This window comes from Labrus bergylta, chromosome 11, assembly GCF_963930695.1.
Source record: "Labrus bergylta chromosome 11, fLabBer1.1, whole genome shotgun sequence".
Lineage (NCBI taxonomy): Eukaryota > Metazoa > Chordata > Actinopteri > Labriformes > Labridae > Labrus > Labrus bergylta.
The window spans coordinates 29,006,349-29,021,922 of NC_089205.1; the positions used below are offsets into that span (position 1 = coordinate 29,006,349).

At 43.8% G+C, this 15,574-nt stretch overlaps 40 non-coding genes across 40 annotated transcripts; all 40 read right to left on the reverse strand.

Moving 5' to 3' along the window:
- Positions 1 to 186: 186 nt before the first annotated feature.
- Positions 187 to 303, reverse strand: LOC136180574 (U5 spliceosomal RNA). The gene has a single exon (XR_010667197.1). It is a non-coding gene; the product is annotated as a U5 spliceosomal RNA (small nuclear RNA).
- A 269-nt stretch (positions 304 to 572) lies between these two features.
- Positions 573 to 689, reverse strand: LOC136180575 (U5 spliceosomal RNA). Its single transcript, XR_010667198.1, has one exon. It is a non-coding gene; the product is annotated as a U5 spliceosomal RNA (small nuclear RNA).
- A 269-nt stretch (positions 690 to 958) lies between these two features.
- Positions 959 to 1,075, reverse strand: LOC136180576 (U5 spliceosomal RNA). The gene has a single exon (XR_010667199.1). It is a non-coding gene; the product is annotated as a U5 spliceosomal RNA (small nuclear RNA).
- A 269-nt stretch (positions 1,076 to 1,344) lies between these two features.
- Positions 1,345 to 1,461, reverse strand: LOC136180577 (U5 spliceosomal RNA). Its single transcript, XR_010667200.1, has one exon. It is a non-coding gene; the product is annotated as a U5 spliceosomal RNA (small nuclear RNA).
- A 269-nt stretch (positions 1,462 to 1,730) lies between these two features.
- Positions 1,731 to 1,847, reverse strand: LOC136180578 (U5 spliceosomal RNA). The gene has a single exon (XR_010667201.1). It is a non-coding gene; the product is annotated as a U5 spliceosomal RNA (small nuclear RNA).
- Positions 1,848 to 2,116: 269 nt separating this feature from the next.
- LOC136180579 (U5 spliceosomal RNA) lies at positions 2,117 to 2,233 on the reverse strand. Its single transcript, XR_010667202.1, has one exon. It is a non-coding gene; the product is annotated as a U5 spliceosomal RNA (small nuclear RNA).
- A 269-nt stretch (positions 2,234 to 2,502) lies between these two features.
- LOC136180700 (U5 spliceosomal RNA) lies at positions 2,503 to 2,620 on the reverse strand. The gene has a single exon (XR_010667324.1). It is a non-coding gene; the product is annotated as a U5 spliceosomal RNA (small nuclear RNA).
- A 269-nt stretch (positions 2,621 to 2,889) lies between these two features.
- On the reverse strand, positions 2,890 to 3,006 carry LOC136180580 (U5 spliceosomal RNA). Its single transcript, XR_010667203.1, has one exon. It is a non-coding gene; the product is annotated as a U5 spliceosomal RNA (small nuclear RNA).
- Positions 3,007 to 3,275: 269 nt separating this feature from the next.
- On the reverse strand, positions 3,276 to 3,393 carry LOC136180711 (U5 spliceosomal RNA). Its single transcript, XR_010667335.1, has one exon. It is a non-coding gene; the product is annotated as a U5 spliceosomal RNA (small nuclear RNA).
- A 269-nt stretch (positions 3,394 to 3,662) lies between these two features.
- On the reverse strand, positions 3,663 to 3,779 carry LOC136180581 (U5 spliceosomal RNA). Its single transcript, XR_010667204.1, has one exon. It is a non-coding gene; the product is annotated as a U5 spliceosomal RNA (small nuclear RNA).
- A 269-nt stretch (positions 3,780 to 4,048) lies between these two features.
- Positions 4,049 to 4,166, reverse strand: LOC136180715 (U5 spliceosomal RNA). Its single transcript, XR_010667339.1, has one exon. It is a non-coding gene; the product is annotated as a U5 spliceosomal RNA (small nuclear RNA).
- A 269-nt stretch (positions 4,167 to 4,435) lies between these two features.
- Positions 4,436 to 4,552, reverse strand: LOC136180582 (U5 spliceosomal RNA). The gene has a single exon (XR_010667205.1). It is a non-coding gene; the product is annotated as a U5 spliceosomal RNA (small nuclear RNA).
- Positions 4,553 to 4,821: 269 nt separating this feature from the next.
- Positions 4,822 to 4,938, reverse strand: LOC136180583 (U5 spliceosomal RNA). Its single transcript, XR_010667206.1, has one exon. It is a non-coding gene; the product is annotated as a U5 spliceosomal RNA (small nuclear RNA).
- A 269-nt stretch (positions 4,939 to 5,207) lies between these two features.
- Positions 5,208 to 5,324, reverse strand: LOC136180584 (U5 spliceosomal RNA). The gene has a single exon (XR_010667207.1). It is a non-coding gene; the product is annotated as a U5 spliceosomal RNA (small nuclear RNA).
- A 269-nt stretch (positions 5,325 to 5,593) lies between these two features.
- Positions 5,594 to 5,710, reverse strand: LOC136180585 (U5 spliceosomal RNA). The gene has a single exon (XR_010667208.1). It is a non-coding gene; the product is annotated as a U5 spliceosomal RNA (small nuclear RNA).
- A 269-nt stretch (positions 5,711 to 5,979) lies between these two features.
- Positions 5,980 to 6,097, reverse strand: LOC136180722 (U5 spliceosomal RNA). Its single transcript, XR_010667346.1, has one exon. It is a non-coding gene; the product is annotated as a U5 spliceosomal RNA (small nuclear RNA).
- Positions 6,098 to 6,366: 269 nt separating this feature from the next.
- LOC136180586 (U5 spliceosomal RNA) lies at positions 6,367 to 6,483 on the reverse strand. The gene has a single exon (XR_010667209.1). It is a non-coding gene; the product is annotated as a U5 spliceosomal RNA (small nuclear RNA).
- Positions 6,484 to 6,752: 269 nt separating this feature from the next.
- On the reverse strand, positions 6,753 to 6,869 carry LOC136180587 (U5 spliceosomal RNA). Its single transcript, XR_010667210.1, has one exon. It is a non-coding gene; the product is annotated as a U5 spliceosomal RNA (small nuclear RNA).
- A 269-nt stretch (positions 6,870 to 7,138) lies between these two features.
- Positions 7,139 to 7,255, reverse strand: LOC136180588 (U5 spliceosomal RNA). The gene has a single exon (XR_010667211.1). It is a non-coding gene; the product is annotated as a U5 spliceosomal RNA (small nuclear RNA).
- A 269-nt stretch (positions 7,256 to 7,524) lies between these two features.
- Positions 7,525 to 7,641, reverse strand: LOC136180589 (U5 spliceosomal RNA). The gene has a single exon (XR_010667212.1). It is a non-coding gene; the product is annotated as a U5 spliceosomal RNA (small nuclear RNA).
- Positions 7,642 to 7,910: 269 nt separating this feature from the next.
- LOC136180590 (U5 spliceosomal RNA) lies at positions 7,911 to 8,027 on the reverse strand. Its single transcript, XR_010667213.1, has one exon. It is a non-coding gene; the product is annotated as a U5 spliceosomal RNA (small nuclear RNA).
- A 269-nt stretch (positions 8,028 to 8,296) lies between these two features.
- Positions 8,297 to 8,413, reverse strand: LOC136180591 (U5 spliceosomal RNA). Its single transcript, XR_010667215.1, has one exon. It is a non-coding gene; the product is annotated as a U5 spliceosomal RNA (small nuclear RNA).
- Positions 8,414 to 8,682: 269 nt separating this feature from the next.
- On the reverse strand, positions 8,683 to 8,799 carry LOC136180592 (U5 spliceosomal RNA). The gene has a single exon (XR_010667216.1). It is a non-coding gene; the product is annotated as a U5 spliceosomal RNA (small nuclear RNA).
- A 269-nt stretch (positions 8,800 to 9,068) lies between these two features.
- LOC136180593 (U5 spliceosomal RNA) lies at positions 9,069 to 9,185 on the reverse strand. Its single transcript, XR_010667217.1, has one exon. It is a non-coding gene; the product is annotated as a U5 spliceosomal RNA (small nuclear RNA).
- Positions 9,186 to 9,454: 269 nt separating this feature from the next.
- Positions 9,455 to 9,571, reverse strand: LOC136180594 (U5 spliceosomal RNA). The gene has a single exon (XR_010667218.1). It is a non-coding gene; the product is annotated as a U5 spliceosomal RNA (small nuclear RNA).
- Positions 9,572 to 9,840: 269 nt separating this feature from the next.
- On the reverse strand, positions 9,841 to 9,957 carry LOC136180595 (U5 spliceosomal RNA). The gene has a single exon (XR_010667219.1). It is a non-coding gene; the product is annotated as a U5 spliceosomal RNA (small nuclear RNA).
- A 269-nt stretch (positions 9,958 to 10,226) lies between these two features.
- LOC136180596 (U5 spliceosomal RNA) lies at positions 10,227 to 10,343 on the reverse strand. Its single transcript, XR_010667220.1, has one exon. It is a non-coding gene; the product is annotated as a U5 spliceosomal RNA (small nuclear RNA).
- A 269-nt stretch (positions 10,344 to 10,612) lies between these two features.
- On the reverse strand, positions 10,613 to 10,729 carry LOC136180597 (U5 spliceosomal RNA). Its single transcript, XR_010667221.1, has one exon. It is a non-coding gene; the product is annotated as a U5 spliceosomal RNA (small nuclear RNA).
- Positions 10,730 to 10,998: 269 nt separating this feature from the next.
- Positions 10,999 to 11,115, reverse strand: LOC136180598 (U5 spliceosomal RNA). Its single transcript, XR_010667222.1, has one exon. It is a non-coding gene; the product is annotated as a U5 spliceosomal RNA (small nuclear RNA).
- A 269-nt stretch (positions 11,116 to 11,384) lies between these two features.
- On the reverse strand, positions 11,385 to 11,501 carry LOC136180599 (U5 spliceosomal RNA). The gene has a single exon (XR_010667223.1). It is a non-coding gene; the product is annotated as a U5 spliceosomal RNA (small nuclear RNA).
- Positions 11,502 to 11,770: 269 nt separating this feature from the next.
- LOC136180600 (U5 spliceosomal RNA) lies at positions 11,771 to 11,887 on the reverse strand. Its single transcript, XR_010667224.1, has one exon. It is a non-coding gene; the product is annotated as a U5 spliceosomal RNA (small nuclear RNA).
- A 269-nt stretch (positions 11,888 to 12,156) lies between these two features.
- LOC136180601 (U5 spliceosomal RNA) lies at positions 12,157 to 12,273 on the reverse strand. The gene has a single exon (XR_010667225.1). It is a non-coding gene; the product is annotated as a U5 spliceosomal RNA (small nuclear RNA).
- Positions 12,274 to 12,542: 269 nt separating this feature from the next.
- On the reverse strand, positions 12,543 to 12,659 carry LOC136180602 (U5 spliceosomal RNA). The gene has a single exon (XR_010667226.1). It is a non-coding gene; the product is annotated as a U5 spliceosomal RNA (small nuclear RNA).
- A 269-nt stretch (positions 12,660 to 12,928) lies between these two features.
- LOC136180603 (U5 spliceosomal RNA) lies at positions 12,929 to 13,045 on the reverse strand. Its single transcript, XR_010667227.1, has one exon. It is a non-coding gene; the product is annotated as a U5 spliceosomal RNA (small nuclear RNA).
- Positions 13,046 to 13,314: 269 nt separating this feature from the next.
- On the reverse strand, positions 13,315 to 13,431 carry LOC136180604 (U5 spliceosomal RNA). The gene has a single exon (XR_010667228.1). It is a non-coding gene; the product is annotated as a U5 spliceosomal RNA (small nuclear RNA).
- Positions 13,432 to 13,700: 269 nt separating this feature from the next.
- LOC136180605 (U5 spliceosomal RNA) lies at positions 13,701 to 13,817 on the reverse strand. Its single transcript, XR_010667229.1, has one exon. It is a non-coding gene; the product is annotated as a U5 spliceosomal RNA (small nuclear RNA).
- Positions 13,818 to 14,086: 269 nt separating this feature from the next.
- On the reverse strand, positions 14,087 to 14,203 carry LOC136180606 (U5 spliceosomal RNA). Its single transcript, XR_010667230.1, has one exon. It is a non-coding gene; the product is annotated as a U5 spliceosomal RNA (small nuclear RNA).
- Positions 14,204 to 14,472: 269 nt separating this feature from the next.
- LOC136180607 (U5 spliceosomal RNA) lies at positions 14,473 to 14,589 on the reverse strand. The gene has a single exon (XR_010667231.1). It is a non-coding gene; the product is annotated as a U5 spliceosomal RNA (small nuclear RNA).
- Positions 14,590 to 14,858: 269 nt separating this feature from the next.
- LOC136180787 (U5 spliceosomal RNA) lies at positions 14,859 to 14,975 on the reverse strand. Its single transcript, XR_010667411.1, has one exon. It is a non-coding gene; the product is annotated as a U5 spliceosomal RNA (small nuclear RNA).
- Positions 14,976 to 15,244: 269 nt separating this feature from the next.
- Positions 15,245 to 15,361, reverse strand: LOC136180608 (U5 spliceosomal RNA). Its single transcript, XR_010667232.1, has one exon. It is a non-coding gene; the product is annotated as a U5 spliceosomal RNA (small nuclear RNA).
- Positions 15,362 to 15,574: the final 213 nt, after the last annotated feature.

Genomic DNA, 15,574 nt, shown 5'->3' on the forward strand with positions numbered 1-15,574 from the left:
TGCATGTGCATCCCTGCCACAGTCTTTATGCAACAGAAATTCCGTTATCTTCTTGTACACGTTTTCTAATTGGTCATCACAGCAGCTGCATATTTGCAAATCTAGCCACTAATCACTCTACAATTTGGCTCAAGATCTCAGGCCAAGTTGCATTGGGTAGATTGTTTGTTTTCCACATAATAGAGAGGCTCAGCTACAAGGCTAAGCCTGCCAAAAATAAGTTGAACTCAATAGTGTTCCTCTCCACGGAAGTCTTTAGTAAAAGGCGAAAGACTTGTACGATATGAAGAGAAACCCGAGTATGTCAGGCTCATCGTAAAGGGCAGGATAACACACGTCGTCCTGGCCACTACACTCACGGTAAGCCTGACTTGTCGCATACTATGTGCATGTGCATCCCTGCCACAGTCTTTATGCAATAGAAATTCCCTTATCTTCTTGTACACTTTTTCTAATTGGTCATCACAGCAGCTGCATATTTGCAAATCTAGCCACTAATCACTCTACAATTTGGCTCAAGATCTCAGGCCAAGTTGCATTGGGTAGATTGTTTGTTTTCCACATAATAGAGAGGCTCAGCTACAAGGCTAAGCCTGCCAAAAATAAGTTGAACTCAATAGTGTTCCTCTCCACGGAAGTCTTTAGTAAAAGGCGAAAGACTTGTACGATATGAAGAGAAACCCGAGTATGTCAGGCTCATCGTAAAGGGCAGGATAACACACGTCGTCCTGGCCACTACACTCACGGTAAGCCTGACTTGTCGCACACTATGTGCATGTGCATCCCTGCCACAGTCTTTATGCAATAGAAATTCCCTTATCTTCTTGTACACTTTTTCTAATTGGTCATCACAGCAGCTGCATATTTGCAAATCTAGCCACTAATCACTCTACAATTTGGCTCTAGATCTCAGGCCAAGTTGCATTGGGTAGGTTGTTTGTTTTCCACATAATAGAGAGGCTCAGCTACAAGGCTAAGCCTGCCAAAAATAAGTTGAACTCAATAGTGTTCCTCTCCACGGAAGTCTTTAGTAAAAGGCGAAAGACTTGTACGATATGAAGAGAAACCCGAGTATGTCAGGCTCATCGTAAAGGGCAGGATAACACACGTCGTCCTGGCCACTACACTCACGGTAAGCCTGACTTGTCGCATACTATGTGCATGTGCATCCCTGCCACAGTCTTTATGCAATAGAAATTCCCTTATCTTCTTGTACACTTTTTCTAATTGGTCATCACAGCAGCTGCATATTTGCAAATCTAGCCACTAATCACTCTACAATTTGGCTCAAGATCTCAGGCCAAGTTGCATTGGGTAGATTGTTTGTTTTCCACATAATAGAGAGGCTCAGCTACAAGGCTAAGCCTGCCAAAAATAAGTTGAACTCAATAGTGTTCCTCTCCACGGAAGTCTTTAGTAAAAGGCGAAAGACTTGTACGATATGAAGAGAAACCCGAGTATGTCAGGCTCATCGTAAAGGGCAGGATAACACACGTCGTCCTGGCCACTACACTCACGGCAAGCCTGACTTGTCGCACACTATGTGCATGTGCATCCCTGCCACAGTCTTTATGCAATAGAAATTCCGTTATCTTCTTGTACACGTTTTCTAATTGGTCATCACAGCAGCTGCATATTTGCAAATCTAGCCACTAATCACTCTACAATTTGGCTCAAGATCTCAGGCCAAGTTGCATTGGGTAGATTGTTTGTTTTCCACATAATAGAGAGGCTCAGCTACAAGGCTAAGCCTGCCAAAAATAAGTTGAACTCAATAGTGTTCCTCTCCACGGAAGTCTTTAGTAAAAGGCGAAAGACTTGTACGATATGAAGAGAAACCCGAGTATGTCAGGCTCATCGTAAAGGGCAGGATAACACACGTCGTCCTGGCCACTACACTCACGGTAAGCCTGACTTGTCGCACACTATGTGCATGTGCATCCCTGCCACAGTCTTTATGCAATAGAAATTCCCTTATCTTCTTGTACACTTTTTCTAATTGGTCATCACAGCAGCTGCATATTTGCAAATCTAGCCACTAATCACTCTACAATTTGGCTCAAGATCTCAGGCCAAGTTGCATTGGGTAGATTGTTTGTTTTCCACATAATAGAGAGGCTCAGCTACAAGGCTAAGCCTGCCAAAAATAAGTTGAACTCAATAGTGTTCCTCTCCACGGAAGTCTTTAGTAAAAGGCGAAAGACTTGTACGATATGAAGAGAAACCCGAGTATGTCAGGCTCATCGTAAAGGGCAGGATAACACACGTCGTCCTGGCCACTACACTCACGGTAAGCCTGACTTGTCGCACACTATGTGCATGTGCATCCCTGCCACAGTCTTTATGCAATAGAAATTCCCTTATCTTCTTGTACACTTTTTCTAATTGGTCATCACAGCAGCTGCATATTTGCAAATCTAGCCACTAATCACTCTACAATTTGGCTCAAGATCTCAGGCCAAGTTGCATTGGGTAGATTGTTTGTTTTCCACATAATAGAGAGGCTCAGCTACAAGGCTAAGCCTGCCAAAAATAAGTTGGAACTCAATAGTGTTCCTCTCCACGGAAGTCTTTAGTAAAAGGCGAAAGACTTGTACGATATGAAGAGAAACCCGAGTATGTCAGGCTCATCGTAAAGGGCAGGATAACACACGTCGTCCTGGCCACTACACTCACGGCAAGCCTGACTTGTCGCACACTATGTGCATGTGCATCCCTGCCACAGTCTTTATGCAATAGAAATTCCGTTATCTTCTTGTACACGTTTTCTAATTGGTCATCACAGCAGCTGCATATTTGCAAATCTAGCCACTAACCACTCTACAATTTGGCTCAAGATCTCAGGCCAAGTTGCATTGGGTAGATTGTTTGTTTTCCACATAATAGAGAGGCTCAGCTACAAGGCTAAGCCTGCCAAAAATAAGTTGAACTCAATAGTGTTCCTCTCCACGGAAGTCTTTAGTAAAAGGCGAAAGACTTGTACGATATGAAGAGAAACCCGAGTATGTCAGGCTCATCGTAAAGGGCAGGATAACACACGTCGTCCTGGCCACTACACTCACGGTAAGCCTGACTTGTCGCACACTATGTGCATGTGCATCCCTGCCACAGTCTTTATGCAATAGAAATTCCCTTATCTTCTTGTACACTTTTTCTAATTGGTCATCACAGCAGCTGCATATTTGCAAATCTAGCCACTAATCACTCTACAATTTGGCTCAAGATCTCAGGCCAAGTTGCATTGGGTAGATTGTTTGTTTTCCACATAATAGAGAGGCTCAGCTACAAGGCTAAGCCTGCCAAAAATAAGTTGGAACTCAATAGTGTTCCTCTCCACGGAAGTCTTTAGTAAAAGGCGAAAGACTTGTACGATATGAAGAGAAACCCGAGTATGTCAGGCTCATCGTAAAGGGCAGGATAACACACGTCGTCCTGGCCACTACACTCACGGCAAGCCTGACTTGTCGCACACTATGTGCATGTGCATCCCTGCCACAGTCTTTATGCAATAGAAATTCCGTTATCTTCTTGTACACGTTTTCTAATTGGTCATCACAGCAGCTGCATATTTGCAAATCTAGCCACTAACCACTCTACAATTTGGCTCAAGATCTCAGGCCAAGTTGCATTGGGTAGATTGTTTGTTTTCCACATAATAGAGAGGCTCAGCTACAAGGCTAAGCCTGCCAAAAATAAGTTGAACTCAATAGTGTTCCTCTCCACGGAAGTCTTTAGTAAAAGGCGAAAGACTTGTACGATATGAAGAGAAACCCGAGTATGTCAGGCTCATCGTAAAGGGCAGGATAACACACGTCGTCCTGGCCACTACACTCACGGTAAGCCTGACTTGTCGCACACTATGTGCATGTGCATCCCTGCCACAGTCTTTATGCAATAGAAATTCCCTTATCTTCTTGTACACTTTTTCTAATTGGTCATCACAGCAGCTGCATATTTGCAAATCTAGCCACTAATCACTCTACAATTTGGCTCAAGATCTCAGGCCAAGTTGCATTGGGTAGATTGTTTGTTTTCCACATAATAGAGAGGCTCAGCTACAAGGCTAAGCCTGCCAAAAATAAGTTGGAACTCAATAGTGTTCCTCTCCACGGAAGTCTTTAGTAAAAGGCGAAAGACTTGTACGATATGAAGAGAAACCCGAGTATGTCAGGCTCATCGTAAAGGGCAGGATAACACACGTCGTCCTGGCCACTACACTCACGGCAAGCCTGACTTGTCGCACACTATGTGCATGTGCATCCCTGCCACAGTCTTTATGCAATAGAAATTCCGTTATCTTCTTGTACACGTTTTCTAATTGGTCATCACAGCAGCTGCATATTTGCAAATCTAGCCACTAACCACTCTACAATTTGGCTCAAGATCTCAGGCCAAGTTGCATTGGGTAGATTGTTTGTTTTCCACATAATAGAGAGGCTCAGCTACAAGGCTAAGCCTGCCAAAAATAAGTTGAACTCAATAGTGTTCCTCTCCACGGAAGTCTTTAGTAAAAGGCGAAAGACTTGTACGATATGAAGAGAAACCCGAGTATGTCAGGCTCTTCGTAAAGGGCAGGATAACACACGTCGTCCTGGCCACTACACTCACGGCAAGCCTGACTTGTCGCACACTATGTGCATGTGCATCCCTGCCACAGTCTTTATGCAATAGAAATTCCCTTATCTTCTTGTACACTTTTTCTAATTGGTCATCACAGCAGCTGCATATTTGCAAATCTAGCCACTAATCACTCTACAATTTGGCTCAAGATCTCAGGCCAAGTTGCATTGGGTAGATTGTTTGTTTTCCACATAATAGAGAGGCTCAGCTACAAGGCTAAGCCTGCCAAAAATAAGTTGAACTCAATAGTGTTCCTCTCCACGGAAGTCTTTAGTAAAAGGCGAAAGACTTGTACGATATGAAGAGAAACCCGAGTATGTCAGGCTCATCGTAAAGGGCAGGATAACACACGTCGTCCTGGCCACTACACTCACGGTAAGCCTGACTTGTCGCATACTATGTGCATGTGCATCCCTGCCACAGTCTTTATGCAATAGAAATTCCGTTATCTTCTTGTACACGTTTTCTAATTGGTCATCACAGCAGCTGCATATTTGCAAATCTAGCCACTAACCACTCTACAATTTGGCTCAAGATCTCAGGCCAAGTTGCATTGGGTAGATTGTTTGTTTTCCACATAATAGAGAGGCTCAGCTACAAGGCTAAGCCTGCCAAAAATAAGTTGAACTCAATAGTGTTCCTCTCCACGGAAGTCTTTAGTAAAAGGCGAAAGACTTGTACGATATGAAGAGAAACCCGAGTATGTCAGGCTCATCGTAAAGGGCAGGATAACACACGTCGTCCTGGCCACTACACTCACGGTAAGCCTGACTTGTCGCACACTATGTGCATGTGCATCCCTGCCACAGTCTTTATGCAATAGAAATTCCCTTATCTTCTTGTACACTTTTTCTAATTGGTCATCACAGCAGCTGCATATTTGCAAATCTAGCCACTAATCACTCTACAATTTGGCTCAAGATCTCAGGCCAAGTTGCATTGGGTAGGTTGTTTGTTTTCCACATAATAGAGAGGCTCAGCTACAAGGCTAAGCCTGCCAAAAATAAGTTGAACTCAATAGTGTTCCTCTCCACGGAAGTCTTTAGTAAAAGGCGAAAGACTTGTACGATATGAAGAGAAACCCGAGTATGTCAGGCTCATCGTAAAGGGCAGGATAACACACGTCGTCCTGGCCACTACACTCACGGTAAGCCTGACTTGTCGCACACTATGTGCATGTGCATCCCTGCCACAGTCTTTATGCAATAGAAATTCCCTTATCTTCTTGTACACTTTTTCTAATTGGTCATCACAGCAGCTGCATATTTGCAAATCTAGCCACTAATCACTCTACAATTTGGCTCAAGATCTCAGGCCAAGTTGCATTGGGTAGATTGTTTGTTTTCCACATAATAGAGAGGCTCAGCTACAAGGCTAAGCCTGCCAAAAATAAGTTGGAACTCAATAGTGTTCCTCTCCACGGAAGTCTTTAGTAAAAGGCGAAAGACTTGTACGATATGAAGAGAAACCCGAGTATGTCAGGCTCATCGTAAAGGGCAGGATAACACACGTCGTCCTGGCCACTACACTCACGGCAAGCCTGACTTGTCGCACACTATGTGCATGTGCATCCCTGCCACAGTCTTTATGCAATAGAAATTCCGTTATCTTCTTGTACACGTTTTCTAATTGGTCATCACAGCAGCTGCATATTTGCAAATCTAGCCACTAACCACTCTACAATTTGGCTCAAGATCTCAGGCCAAGTTGCATTGGGTAGATTGTTTGTTTTCCACATAATAGAGAGGCTCAGCTACAAGGCTAAGCCTGCCAAAAATAAGTTGAACTCAATAGTGTTCCTCTCCACGGAAGTCTTTAGTAAAAGGCGAAAGACTTGTACGATATGAAGAGAAACCCGAGTATGTCAGGCTCATCGTAAAGGGCAGGATAACACACGTCGTCCTGGCCACTACACTCACGGCAAGCCTGACTTGTCGCACACTATGTGCATGTGCATCCCTGCCACAGTCTTTATGCAATAGAAATTCCCTTATCTTCTTGTACACTTTTTCTAATTGGTCATCACAGCAGCTGCATATTTGCAAATCTAGCCACTAATCACTCTACAATTTGGCTCAAGATCTCAGGCCAAGTTGCATTGGGTAGATTGTTTGTTTTCCACATAATAGAGAGGCTCAGCTACAAGGCTAAGCCTGCCAAAAATAAGTTGAACTCAATAGTGTTCCTCTCCACGGAAGTCTTTAGTAAAAGGCGAAAGACTTGTACGATATGAAGAGAAACCCGAGTATGTCAGGCTCATCGTAAAGGGCAGGATAACACACGTCGTCCTGGCCACTACACTCACGGTAAGCCTGACTTGTCGCATACTATGTGCATGTGCATCCCTGCCACAGTCTTTATGCAATAGAAATTCCCTTATCTTCTTGTACACTTTTTCTAATTGGTCATCACAGCAGCTGCATATTTGCAAATCTAGCCACTAATCACTCTACAATTTGGCTCAAGATCTCAGGCCAAGTTGCATTGGGTAGATTGTTTGTTTTCCACATAATAGAGAGGCTCAGCTACAAGGCTAAGCCTGCCAAAAATAAGTTGAACTCAATAGTGTTCCTCTCCACGGAAGTCTTTAGTAAAAGGCGAAAGACTTGTACGATATGAAGAGAAACCCGAGTATGTCAGGCTCATCGTAAAGGGCAGGATAACACACGTCGTCCTGGCCACTACACTCACGGCAAGCCTGACTTGTCGCACACTATGTGCATGTGCATCCCTGCCACAGTCTTTATGCAATAGAAATTCCGTTATCTTCTTGTACACGTTTTCTAATTGGTCATCACAGCAGCTGCATATTTGCAAATCTAGCCACTAACCACTCTACAATTTGGCTCAAGATCTCAGGCCAAGTTGCATTGGGTAGATTGTTTGTTTTCCACATAATAGAGAGGCTCAGCTACAAGGCTAAGCCTGCCAAAAATAAGTTGAACTCAATAGTGTTCCTCTCCACGGAAGTCTTTAGTAAAAGGCGAAAGACTTGTACGATATGAAGAGAAACCCGAGTATGTCAGGCTCATCGTAAAGGGCAGGATAACACACGTCGTCCTGGCCACTACACTCACGGCAAGCCTGACTTGTCGCACACTATGTGCATGTGCATCCCTGCCACAGTCTTTATGCAATAGAAATTCCGTTATCTTCTTGTACACGTTTTCTAATTGGTCATCACAGCAGCTGCATATTTGCAAATCTAGCCACTAATCACTCTACAATTTGGCTCAAGATCTCAGGCCAAGTTGCATTGGGTAGATTGTTTGTTTTCCACATAATAGAGAGGCTCAGCTACAAGGCTAAGCCTGCCAAAAATAAGTTGAACTCAATAGTGTTCCTCTCCACGGAAGTCTTTAGTAAAAGGCGAAAGACTTGTACGATATGAAGAGAAACCCGAGTATGTCAGGCTCATCGTAAAGGGCAGGATAACACACGTCGTCCTGGCCACTACACTCACGGCAAGCCTGACTTGTCGCACACTATGTGCATGTGCATCCCTGCCACAGTCTTTATGCAATAGAAATTCCCTTATCTTCTTGTACACTTTTTCTAATTGGTCATCACAGCAGCTGCATATTTGCAAATCTAGCCACTAATCACTCCACAATTTGGCTCAAGATCTCAGGCCAAGTTGCATTGGGTAGATTGTTTGTTTTCCACATAATAGAGAGGCTCAGCTACAAGGCTAAGCCTGCCAAAAATAAGTTGAACTCAATAGTGTTCCTCTCCACGGAAGTCTTTAGTAAAAGGCGAAAGACTTGTACGATATGAAGAGAAACCCGAGTATGTCAGGCTCATCGTAAAGGGCAGGATAACACACGTCGTCCTGGCCACTACACTCACGGCAAGCCTGACTTGTCGCACACTATGTGCATGTGCATCCCTGCCACAGTCTTTATGCAATAGAAATTCCGTTATCTTCTTGTACACGTTTTCTAATTGGTCATCACAGCAGCTGCATATTTGCAAATCTAGCCACTAATCACTCTACAATTTGGCTCAAGATCTCAGGCCAAGTTGCATTGGGTAGATTGTTTGTTTTCCACATAATAGAGAGGCTCAGCTACAAGGCTAAGCCTGCCAAAAATAAGTTGAACTCAATAGTGTTCCTCTCCACGGAAGTCTTTAGTAAAAGGCGAAAGACTTGTACGATATGAAGAGAAACCCGAGTATGTCAGGCTCATCGTAAAGGGCAGGATAACACACGTCGTCCTGGCCACTACACTCACGGTAAGCCTGACTTGTCGCACACTATGTGCATGTGCATCCCTGCCACAGTCTTTATGCAATAGAAATTCCCTTATCTTCTTGTACACTTTTTCTAATTGGTCATCACAGCAGCTGCATATTTGCAAATCTAGCCACTAATCACTCTACAATTTGGCTCAAGATCTCAGGCCAAGTTGCATTGGGTAGATTGTTTGTTTTCCACATAATAGAGAGGCTCAGCTACAAGGCTAAGCCTGCCAAAAATAAGTTGAACTCAATAGTGTTCCTCTCCACGGAAGTCTTTAGTAAAAGGCGAAAGACTTGTACGATATGAAGAGAAACCCGAGTATGTCAGGCTCATCGTAAAGGGCAGGATAACACACGTCGTCCTGGCCACTACACTCACGGTAAGCCTGACTTGTCGCACACTATGTGCATGTGCATCCCTGCCACAGTCTTTATGCAATAGAAATTCCCTTATCTTCTTGTACACTTTTTCTAATTGGTCATCACAGCAGCTGCATATTTGCAAATCTAGCCACTAATCACTCTACAATTTGGCTCAAGATCTCAGGCCAAGTTGCATTGGGTAGATTGTTTGTTTTCCACATAATAGAGAGGCTCAGCTACAAGGCTAAGCCTGCCAAAAATAAGTTGAACTCAATAGTGTTCCTCTCCACGGAAGTCTTTAGTAAAAGGCGAAAGACTTGTACGATATGAAGAGAAACCCGAGTATGTCAGGCTCATCGTAAAGGGCAGGATAACACACGTCGTCCTGGCCACTACACTCACGGCAAGCCTGACTTGTCGCACACTATGTGCATGTGCATCCCTGCCACAGTCTTTATGCAATAGAAATTCCGTTATCTTCTTGTACACGTTTTCTAATTGGTCATCACAGCAGCTGCATATTTGCAAATCTAGCCACTAACCACTCTACAATTTGGCTCAAGATCTCAGGCCAAGTTGCATTGGGTAGATTGTTTGTTTTCCACATAATAGAGAGGCTCAGCTACAAGGCTAAGCCTGCCAAAAATAAGTTGAACTCAATAGTGTTCCTCTCCACGGAAGTCTTTAGTAAAAGGCGAAAGACTTGTACGATATGAAGAGAAACCCGAGTATGTCAGGCTCATCGTAAAGGGCAGGATAACACACGTCGTCCTGGCCACTACACTCACGGCAAGCCTGACTTGTCGCACACTATGTGCATGTGCATCCCTGCCACAGTCTTTATGCAATAGAAATTCCGTTATCTTCTTGTACACGTTTTCTAATTGGTCATCACAGCAGCTGCATATTTGCAAATCTAGCCACTAATCACTCTACAATTTGGCTCAAGATCTCAGGCCAAGTTGCATTGGGTAGATTGTTTGTTTTCCACATAATAGAGAGGCTCAGCTACAAGGCTAAGCCTGCCAAAAATAAGTTGAACTCAATAGTGTTCCTCTCCACGGAAGTCTTTAGTAAAAGGCGAAAGACTTGTACGATATGAAGAGAAACCCGAGTATGTCAGGCTCATCGTAAAGGGCAGGATAACACACGTCGTCCTGGCCACTACACTCACGGCAAGCCTGACTTGTCGCACACTATGTGCATGTGCATCCCTGCCACAGTCTTTATGCAATAGAAATTCCCTTATCTTCTTGTACACTTTTTCTAATTGGTCATCACAGCAGCTGCATATTTGCAAATCTAGCCACTAATCACTCCACAATTTGGCTCAAGATCTCAGGCCAAGTTGCATTGGGTAGATTGTTTGTTTTCCACATAATAGAGAGGCTCAGCTACAAGGCTAAGCCTGCCAAAAATAAGTTGAACTCAATAGTGTTCCTCTCCACGGAAGTCTTTAGTAAAAGGCGAAAGACTTGTACGATATGAAGAGAAACCCGAGTATGTCAGGCTCATCGTAAAGGGCAGGATAACACACGTCGTCCTGGCCACTACACTCACGGCAAGCCTGACTTGTCGCACACTATGTGCATGTGCATCCCTGCCACAGTCTTTATGCAATAGAAATTCCGTTATCTTCTTGTACACGTTTTCTAATTGGTCATCACAGCAGCTGCATATTTGCAAATCTAGCCACTAATCACTCTACAATTTGGCTCAAGATCTCAGGCCAAGTTGCATTGGGTAGATTGTTTGTTTTCCACATAATAGAGAGGCTCAGCTACAAGGCTAAGCCTGCCAAAAATAAGTTGAACTCAATAGTGTTCCTCTCCACGGAAGTCTTTAGTAAAAGGCGAAAGACTTGTACGATATGAAGAGAAACCCGAGTATGTCAGGCTCATCGTAAAGGGCAGGATAACACACGTCGTCCTGGCCACTACACTCACGGTAAGCCTGACTTGTCGCACACTATGTGCATGTGCATCCCTGCCACAGTCTTTATGCAATAGAAATTCCCTTATCTTCTTGTACACTTTTTCTAATTGGTCATCACAGCAGCTGCATATTTGCAAATCTAGCCACTAATCACTCTACAATTTGGCTCAAGATCTCAGGCCAAGTTGCATTGGGTAGATTGTTTGTTTTCCACATAATAGAGAGGCTCAGCTACAAGGCTAAGCCTGCCAAAAATAAGTTGAACTCAATAGTGTTCCTCTCCACGGAAGTCTTTAGTAAAAGGCGAAAGACTTGTACGATATGAAGAGAAACCCGAGTATGTCAGGCTCATCGTAAAGGGCAGGATAACACACGTCGTCCTGGCCACTACACTCACGGTAAGCCTGACTTGTCGCACACTATGTGCATGTGCATCCCTGCCACAGTCTTTATGCAATAGAAATTCCCTTATCTTCTTGTACACGTTTTCTAATTGGTCATCACAGCAGCTGCATATTTGCAAATCTAGCCACTAATCACTCTACAATTTGGCTCAAGATCTCAGGCCAAGTTGCATTGGGTAGATTGTTTGTTTTCCACATAATAGAGAGGCTCAGCTACAAGGCTAAGCCTGCCAAAAATAAGTTGAACTCAATAGTGTTCCTCTCCACGGAAGTCTTTAGTAAAAGGCGAAAGACTTGTACGATATGAAGAGAAACCCGAGTATGTCAGGCTCATCGTAAAGGGCAGGATAACACACGTCGTCCTGGCCACTACACTCACGGCAAGCCTGACTTGTCGCACACTATGTGCATGTGCATCCCTGCCACAGTCTTTATGCAATAGAAATTCCGTTATCTTCTTGTACACGTTTTCTAATTGGTCATCACAGCAGCTGCATATTTGCAAATCTAGCCACTAATCACTCTACAATTTGGCTCAAGATCTCAGGCCAAGTTGCATTGGGTAGATTGTTTGTTTTCCACATAATAGAGAGGCTCAGCTACAAGGCTAAGCCTGCCAAAAATAAGTTGAACTCAATAGTGTTCCTCTCCACGGAAGTCTTTAGTAAAAGGCGAAAGACTTGTACGATATGAAGAGAAACCCGAGTATGTCAGGCTCATCGTAAAGGGCAGGATAACACACGTCGTCCTGGCCACTACACTCACGGTAAGCCTGACTTGTCGCACACTATGTGCATGTGCATCCCTGCCACAGTCTTTATGCAATAGAAATTCCCTTATCTTCTTGTACACTTTTTCTAATTGGTCATCACAGCAGCTGCATATTTGCAAATCTAGCCACTAATCACTCTACAATTTGGCTCAAGATCTCAGGCCAAGTTGCATTGGGTAGATTGTTTGTTTTCCACATAATAGAGAGGCTCAGCTACAAGGCTAAGCCTGCCAAAAATAAGTTGAACTCAATAGTGTTCCTCTCCACGGAAGTCTTTAGTAAAAGGCGAAAGACTTGTACGATATGAAGAGAAACCCGAGTATGTCAGGCTCATCGTAAAGGGCAGGATAACACACGTCGTCCTGGCCACTACACTCACGGTAAGCCTGACTTGTCGCACACTATGTGCATGTGCATCCCTGCCACAGTCTTTATGCAATAGAAATTCCCTTATCTTCTTGTACACTTTTTCTAATTGGTCATCACAGCAGCTGCATATTTGCAAATCTAGCCACTAATCACTCTACAATTTGGCTCAAGATCTCAGGCCAAGTTGCATTGGGTAGATTGTTTGTTTTCCACATAATAGAGAGGCTCAGCTACAAGGCTAAGCCTGCCAAAAATAAGTTGAACTCAATAGTGTTCCTCTCCACGGAAGTCTTTAGTAAAAGGCGAAAGACTTGTACGATATGAAGAGAAACCCGAGTATGTCAGGCTCATCGTAAAGGGCAGGATAACACACGTCGTCCTGGCCACTACACTCACGGCAAGCCTGACTTGTCGCACACTATGTGCATGTGCATCCCTGCCACAGTCTTTATGCAATAGAAATTCCGTTATCTTCTTGTACACGTTTTCTAATTGGTCATCACAGCAGCTGCATATTTGCAAATCTAGCCACTAACCACTCTACAATTTGGCTCAAGATCTCAGGCCAAGTTGCATTGGGTAGATTGTTTGTTTTCCACATAATAGAGAGGCTCAGCTACAAGGCTAAGCCTGCCAAAAATAAGTTGAACTCAATAGTGTTCCTCTCCACGGAAGTCTTTAGTAAAAGGCGAAAGACTTGTACGATATGAAGAGAAACCCGAGTATGTCAGGCTCATCGTAAAGGGCAGGATAACACACGTCGTCCTGGCCACTACACTCACGGCAAGCCTGACTTGTCGCACACTATGTGCATGTGCATCCCTGCCACAGTCTTTATGCAATAGAAATTCCCTTATCTTCTTGTACACTTTTTCTAATTGGTCATCACAGCAGCTGCATATTTGCAAATCTAGCCACTAATCACTCTACAATTTGGCTCAAGATCTCAGGCCAAGTTGCATTGGGTAGATTGTTTGTTTTCCACATAATAGAGAGGCTCAGCTACAAGGCTAAGCCTGCCAAAAATAAGTTGAACTCAATAGTGTTCCTCTCCACGGAAGTCTTTAGTAAAAGGCGAAAGACTTGTACGATATGAAGAGAAACCCGAGTATGTCAGGCTCATCGTAAAGGGCAGGATAACACACGTCGTCCTGGCCACTACACTCACGGTAAGCCTGACTTGTCGCATACTATGTGCATGTGCATCCCTGCCACAGTCTTTATGCAATAGAAATTCCCTTATCTTCTTGTACACTTTTTCTAATTGGTCATCACAGCAGCTGCATATTTGCAAATCTAGCCACTAATCACTCTACAATTTGGCTCAAGATCTCAGGCCAAGTTGCATTGGGTAGATTGTTTGTTTTCCACATAATAGAGAGGCTCAGCTACAAGGCTAAGCCTGCCAAAAATAAGTTGAACTCAATAGTGTTCCTCTCCACGGAAGTCTTTAGTAAAAGGCGAAAGACTTGTACGATATGAAGAGAAACCCGAGTATGTCAGGCTCATCGTAAAGGGCAGGATAACACACGTCGTCCTGGCCACTACACTCACGGCAAGCCTGACTTGTCGCACACTATGTGCATGTGCATCCCTGCCACAGTCTTTATGCAATAGAAATTCCCTTATCTTCTTGTACACTTTTTCTAATTGGTCATCACAGCAGCTGCATATTTGCAAATCTAGCCACTAATCACTCTACAATTTGGCTCAAGATCTCAGGCCAAGTTGCATTGGGTAGATTGTTTGTTTTCCACATAATAGAGAGGCTCAGCTACAAGGCTAAGCCTGCCAAAAATAAGTTGAACTCAATAGTGTTCCTCTCCACGGAAGTCTTTAGTAAAAGGCGAAAGACTTGTACGATATGAAGAGAAACCCGAGTATGTCAGGCTCATCGTAAAGGGCAGGATAACACACGTCGTCCTGGCCACTACACTCACGGTAAGCCTGACTTGTCGCATACTATGTGCATGTGCATCCCTGCCACAGTCTTTATGCAATAGAAATTCCCTTATCTTCTTGTACACTTTTTCTAATTGGTCATCACAGCAGCTGCATATTTGCAAATCTAGCCACTAATCACTCTACAATTTGGCTCAAGATCTCAGGCCAAGTTGCATTGGGTAGATTGTTTGTTTTCCACATAATAGAGAGGCTCAGCTACAAGGCTAAGCCTGCCAAAAATAAGTTGAACTCAATAGCGTTCCTCTCCACGGAAGTCTTTAGTAAAAGGCGAAAGACTTGTACGATATGAAGAGAAACCCGAGTATGTCAGGCTCATCGTAAAGGGCAGGATAACACACGTCGTCCTGGCCACTACACTCACGGCAAGCCTGACTTGTCGCACACTATGTGCATGTGCATCCCTGCCACAGTCTTTATGCAATAGAAATTCCGTTATCTTCTTGTACACGTTTTCTAATTGGTCATCACAGCAGCTGCATATTTGCAAATCTAGCCACTAATCACTCTACAATTTGGCTCAAGGTCTCAGACCAAGTTGCATTGGGTAGATTGTTTGTTTTCCACATAATAGAGAGGCTCAGCTACAAGGCTAAGCCTGCCAAAAATAAGTTGAACTCAATAGTGTTCCTCTCCACGGAAGTCTTTAGTAAAAGGCGAAAGACTTGTACGATATGAAGAGAAACCCGAGTATGTCAGGCTCATCGTAAAGGGCAGGATAACACACGTCGTCCAGGCCACTACACTCACGGTAAGCCTGACTTGTCGCACACTATGTGCATGTGCATCCCTGCCACAGTCTTTATGCAATAGAAATTCCCTTATCTTCTTGTACACTTTTTCTAATTGGTCATCACAGCAGCTGCATATTTGCAAATCTAGCCACTAATCACTCTACAATTTGGCT